Source organism: Schistocerca piceifrons, chromosome X (assembly GCF_021461385.2).
Source record: "Schistocerca piceifrons isolate TAMUIC-IGC-003096 chromosome X, iqSchPice1.1, whole genome shotgun sequence".
NCBI lineage: Eukaryota > Metazoa > Arthropoda > Insecta > Orthoptera > Acrididae > Schistocerca > Schistocerca piceifrons.
The window spans coordinates 805,653,344-805,659,289 of record NC_060149.1 but is presented as its reverse complement, the minus strand read 5'-3'; the positions used below and the strand labels follow the sequence as shown (position 1 = coordinate 805,659,289).

General features: G+C 44.9%; 2 non-coding genes across 2 annotated transcripts; one reads left to right on the top strand and one right to left on the bottom strand.

The window, feature by feature from the left end:
* Positions 1 to 4,962: 4,962 nt before the first annotated feature.
* Trnap-cgg lies at positions 4,963 to 5,037 on the bottom strand. The gene has a single exon. It is a non-coding gene; the product is annotated as a tRNA-Pro (tRNA).
* Positions 5,038 to 5,462: 425 nt separating this feature from the next.
* Positions 5,463 to 5,537, top strand: Trnas-uga. The gene has a single exon. It is a non-coding gene; the product is annotated as a tRNA-Ser (tRNA).
* The last annotated feature ends 409 nt before the right edge of the window (positions 5,538 to 5,946 follow it).

Below are 5,946 nucleotides of genomic sequence, written 5' to 3'. Positions count from 1 at the left end.
GGAACTGTGGGCATCCGGATGCTACAGTGGCCCGATGTTGGCGTACATGGGAACCTGTGTCACCCCACATCACTGGTCGGAAACCAGTAGCAGCCGGGTTAGAGAACTGCCGTGCCATTCGTACGGTACCGTTTGGAGCGATGCCATGATCGAGAACAATACATTGCTGATGAAAGGCGACGCACTGTATTCGGTGACGTATTGTAATTCAGCGCTACCCAGAATAACCATCGTCGGCGAGTATGACGGCTACCTTGCGATTCCATTCTGCCAGTGTTTCGAAGAAGCAATCGGGTACGACTTTAGGTCACGGCTGGTAGTGATTGACAGAACTCTGACGGCACAACGCTACGCCACGCCACGATCATCCTCCGTCCTCATTGTTACTTCTCATGCTATAGTATCGTGGTGTCAGTTTTTAACAGGACAATGCTCGTTCAAGCAGGGCACGTGTCTCCACGAATTGTTTGTGTGGTGTTGAGGTACTACCGTGGCAGGCAAGATTCGCAGCTCTGTCCCCGATACAAACTGTACAGGAGCAGGTCGGACTCAACTCCGTCACAGTGCCAGTATCTAGAAAATCAAGGACCAGTTATAACATTTGTGAGACAGTTGGAGTCTGGAGAGGATACAACGGCTTTCTGGCACCCTTCCCAACCGGATCAGTCCATGCATCCCAACCAGAGTAGGTGCAGTCTAATACTCATAGCTGACCTCATTCTGCCAAATTCGTTGTAAATTTGACCCGATTTAGTAATCACTGAAATAAAATCACGTACCCTCCCAAACTGTCAATTTTCATTCCATTTCTTCATCCCCTTCTGGATGCTTAATTTTATTGTCAGACTTGACATATTTTTTGATTTAACTAGGGCATTTGATTGTGTTGATCACAAAATATTGCTCCAGAAGTTGGACCATTGCGAAATACTGGGAGTAGCTCACAATTGGTTCACCTCTTACTTTAGCAACAGACAGCAAAAGGTAATTATTCACAATGTTGAGAATGGCTGTGATGTGGGGTCTCAGTGGGGTACAGTCAAGTGAGGTGTGCCCCAGGGATCAGTGTTGGGGCCACTCCTGTTCCTTATTTATATAAATGATATGCCCTCTAGTATTACTGGTAACCCTAAAACATTTCTGTTCGCTGTTGACACTAGCTTGGTAGTAAAGGATGTTGTGTGCAACAATGGCTCGGTTTTAAATAGTTTAGTTCATGACATAAGTTCATGGCTTGTAGAAACTAAACTAACGCTAAATCACAGTAAGACTCAGTTTTTACAGTTTCTAACACACCAACAAAACCTGACGTTTTAATTTCACAGAGTGGGCATATGATTAGTGAAACTGAACAGTTAAAATTTCTAGGTGTTAGTAAACTGTCGTGGAAAGCCCACTTTCAGGATCTTGTTCAAAGACTTAATGCTGCCATTTTTACTATTCGAACGGTATCTGAAGTGAGTAATCTACTGTGCTTATTTTCATTCGCTTATGTCGTATGGTATTACATTTTGAGATAACTCTTCCCATTCTAAAATGATATTTTTGGCTCAGATACGGGCGGTTCGGGCAATAACTGGTATACGATCACGAACCTCTTGTCGAACCATGTTCACGAGTCTGGGTATTTTGACATTGGCCTCTCAATATATATATATATATATATATATATATATATATATATATATATATATATATATATATATATATATTCCTTATTGTAATTTCTTGTTAACAACATTAGGTTATTCCTAAGAATCAGCAGCTTTCACTCAGTTAATACTCGCCAGAAATCCAACCTGCATTTGGATCGGACTTCCTTAACTCCTGCGCCAAAAGGTGTGCAGTATACTGCTGCATCCAGTTTCAATAAGCTACCACTCGAATACAAACATCTTAGCAGTAATCCACGCGATTTCAAATCGAAACTGAAGAGTTTCCTCATGGGTCACTCCTTCTATTCTGTCGAGGAGTTCCTTGAAAATTAAGCTGATTCTCGTTGTATTGTTGATTGCGCTTACTTATACTTATGGACTGACTTTTTCGGGTTCATAAACATTTTATTTTTATCTGTTATTACTTTTATGTTGTAATTTCATATACTGACACGTTCCAAGACCCTGGAGATTTGCTCCTCAATTTGGTCCGACGGAGGTTGACGTGTAAATAAATAAAATAAAATTGACCCAGCTATTGGACACCATACCCAAGAAATTTAAAGCAAGGCAGTCAGTTGACAACATCTCATCATCAACGAAGTGTAAAATACACCACACTGTTCAAATGGCTCTGAACACTATGGGGGTGACATCTGAGGCCATCAGTCCCCTAAACTTGGAACTAATTAAACCTAACTAACCTAAGAACATCACACACATCCATGCCCGAGGCGGGATTCGATCCTACGATCGTAGCAGCAGCGTGATTCCGGACTGACACGCCTAGAACCGCTCGGCCACAACGGCCGGCAAAATACACCAAATGCACGCGGACAATCATCTGATGAGTAACCTTCCGTTTCAGAAACACAAATTTCTCTTTTCTGAATAAACAGAGTAAATATCAATTGCTGCTTGCTATTTTCTATTCTTCATTTCATTCAAAAACCGTAAGTCATACACTGAGGTGACAAAAGTCATGGGATACCTCCCAATATGGAGTCAGACCTCCTTTTTCCCGGCGAAACGCACGAACTCCACGTGGCATGTACTCAACAAGTCGTTGGAAGTCCTCCGCAGAAATATTGAGCCACCCTGCATTTATAGCCCTCCACAAGTGCGAAGGAGTTGCCGGTGCAGGATTTTGTGCTCGAAATGATCTCCAGATTATGTCCCATAGGTATTCGATGGGATTCATGTCGGGCGGTCTAGGTAGCCAAATTATTCGCTCGAACTGTCCAGAATGTTCTTCAAGTCAATCACGAACAACCGTGGCCTGGTGAAATTACAATGTTGTTTGGGAACATGAAGTCCATGAATGACTGAAAATAGTCTCCAAGTAGCCGAACATAACCATCTGCACTCAATGATCCTCCCATACCATTATGAAAATAGTGCCCAAGTAGCCGAACATAACCATCTGCACTCAGTGATCCTCCCGCACCATTATGGAACCAGCTTGCGCAGTGCCTTATTGACAACTTAAGTCCGTGGCTTCGTGGGGTCTGCGCCACTCTCGAAACCTACCATCAGCTCTTACCAAGTGAAATCGGGTCTTATCTGACCAGGCCACAGATTTGCAGTCGTGTAGGGTCCAACCGATATGGTCACGAGTTCAGGAGAGGCGCTGCAGGCGATGTCGTGCTGTTAGCGAAGGCACCCGCGTCAGTCGTCTGCTGCCATAATCATTAAAGCCAAATTTTGCAGCACTGTCCTAATGACTACGTTTGTCATACGTCCCACATTGATTTCTGCGTTATTTCACGCAGTGTTATTCGCCTCTTGGCATTGACAGCTCTATCACGCCGTTACTCTCGGACGTTAAGTGAAGGTCATCGGCTACCGAGTTGTCCGTGGGGAAAGGTAATGCCTGAAATTTGGTATTATAGGCACACTCTTGATATTGTGGCTCTAACAATTTCCAAAACTGAATGTCCCATGCGTCTAGCTCCAACTACCATTCCGCGTTCAAAGTCTATTAATTCCCGTCGTGCAGCTATAACCACGTTGGAAACCTTTTCATATGAATCGCCTGAGTACAAATGACAGCTCCGCCAAATGCACTGCACTTTTATACCTTGTGTACGTACTGAAAAACATGGGTGTACCAGATCACCTCATTCATCTGATACGGAGTTTGTACCTTGACCAAGAAGCCACGGTGAGAACTATGTATGGAACAACGAAATGGATAAAGATTCAGAAAGGGGTCCGGCAAGGCTGCATACTGTCACCGTACTTATTCAATCTGTATGCAGAACATGTCATGAGGAATGCGAGGCTAGATGAAGGAGAAACAGGAATTAAAATAGCTGGAATAAATGTAAACAACCTCAGGTACGCGGATGATACGATCCTGTCGGCAGAAAGTGAAGAAGAATTGAGAACACTCTTACTGAAGGTGAAAGACGAAAGTGAAAAGGCTGGTCTTATGCTGAATGTGAAGAAAACGAAAATTATGGCAACTACACCTACCAATTCGTGGGATATAGCAGGAGAAACCATGGAGGTAGTGACCACATTCAGTTATCTCGGTTCCCAGGTCTCTGCTGACGGTGACTGCAGCCATGAATTCCGGAGACGCCTGTTGCTCGGTAGACAGGCGATGTCGAACCTTGACAAGGTTATAAGGTCCAGAGATATAACACTAGCAACAAAGATCCGTAGTGTGAGGGCTATGGTCTTTCCAGTTGTGATGTATGGATGTGAGACCTGGACCATTAGAAAGGCTGAACGGCGAAGAATTGACTACTTCGAATTGTGGTGTTGGACGAAACTTCTCAGAGTTCCATGGACTGCAAAGAGAACCAACAGATCAATATTGGAGCAAATTAAACCAGATTTCTCCCTGGAAGGTCTAATCTTAAAACAAAAGCTGACCTACTTTGGACACACAATGCGAAGGCATGCCTCGCTGGAAAAAACATTAATGCTGGGGAAGATTGAAGGAACTAGAAGAAGAGGACGTCAGAGGATGAGATGGATCGATGGCATCACAGAAGCAATGTGTTCCAACCTGGAAGGTCTACGGGAGAACGTGCAAGACAGGAAAAAGTCACGAAGAGTCGGAACCGACTAAACGAATAGGGAGAGAGAGAGTACGCCATTCTACCGCCATCTGCATATGTGCATGTATCTATCCAACGACTTTCGTCACCTCAATGTATTAAACACATTTGGTAATGATTAATTGAGAAATTCGCCCTATATTTACATATGCGAACATGTAAAATAATCCAGAATGAGATTTTCACTCTGCAGCGGAGTGTGCGTTGATATGAAACTTCCTGTCAGATTAAAACTGTGTGCCAGGCCGAGACTCGAACTCGGGATCTTTGCCTCCCGGGGGCAAGTGCTCTACCAACTGAGCTACCCAACCACGACTCACGCCCCGTCCTCACAGCCTTACTTCTGCCAGTACCTCGCCTCCTACCTTCCAAACTTTACAGAAGCTCTTCTGCGAACCTTGCAGAACTAGCACTCCTGAAAGAAAGGATATTGCGGACACATGGCTTAGCCACAGCCTAGCACTTGCCCGCGAAAGGCAAAAGTCCCGAGCTCGAGTCTCGGTCCGGCACACAGTTTTAATCTGCCAGGAAGTTCCATAGCAGCGCACACTCCTCTGCAGAGTGAAAATCTCATTCTGGAAACATACCCCAGGCTACGGCTAAGTCATGTCTCCGCAATATCCTTTCTTTCAGGAGTGCTAGCTCTGCAAGGTTCGCAGGAGAGCTTCTGTAAAGTTTGGAAGGTAGGAGGCGAGGTACTGGCAGAAGTACAGCTGTGAGGACGGCGCGTAAGTCGTGCTTGGATAGCTCAGTTGGTAGAGCACTTGCCCATGAAAGGCAAAGGTCCCGAGTTCGAGTCTCGGTCCGGCACACAGTTTTAATTTGCCAGGAAGTTTCATGTAAAATCATCTCAACAACATAAGTGGGTACACTCCACCATGTCTTTTGAGCTAATCATGTAATGTGTACGCACGTCTATGTCCAACTGCTAACGTTTGATACCCGGAATTCCCAGCCGAGTAAGTCCGACCTCTCCATTACATTACCGGATCATTTCTCCACCGAAGGTCATATTCCTGTTGTAATGTTTAGCTTAGTAACAAACGCCACAGCAGCCAGAACTGCGTCCGTTTCTTAGAGTAGTTGGAGGTAGTCAGCGAAGGCCGTAGATTCCTGCGAAACTTGTCCCGCGTTTGCCGGAGGACGGGAGGCGCCTGGCGCGCTGAAGGAGAACGTGAACGTGCATGCTGGCGCCTGTAATTGGCCGACATATTTGACAA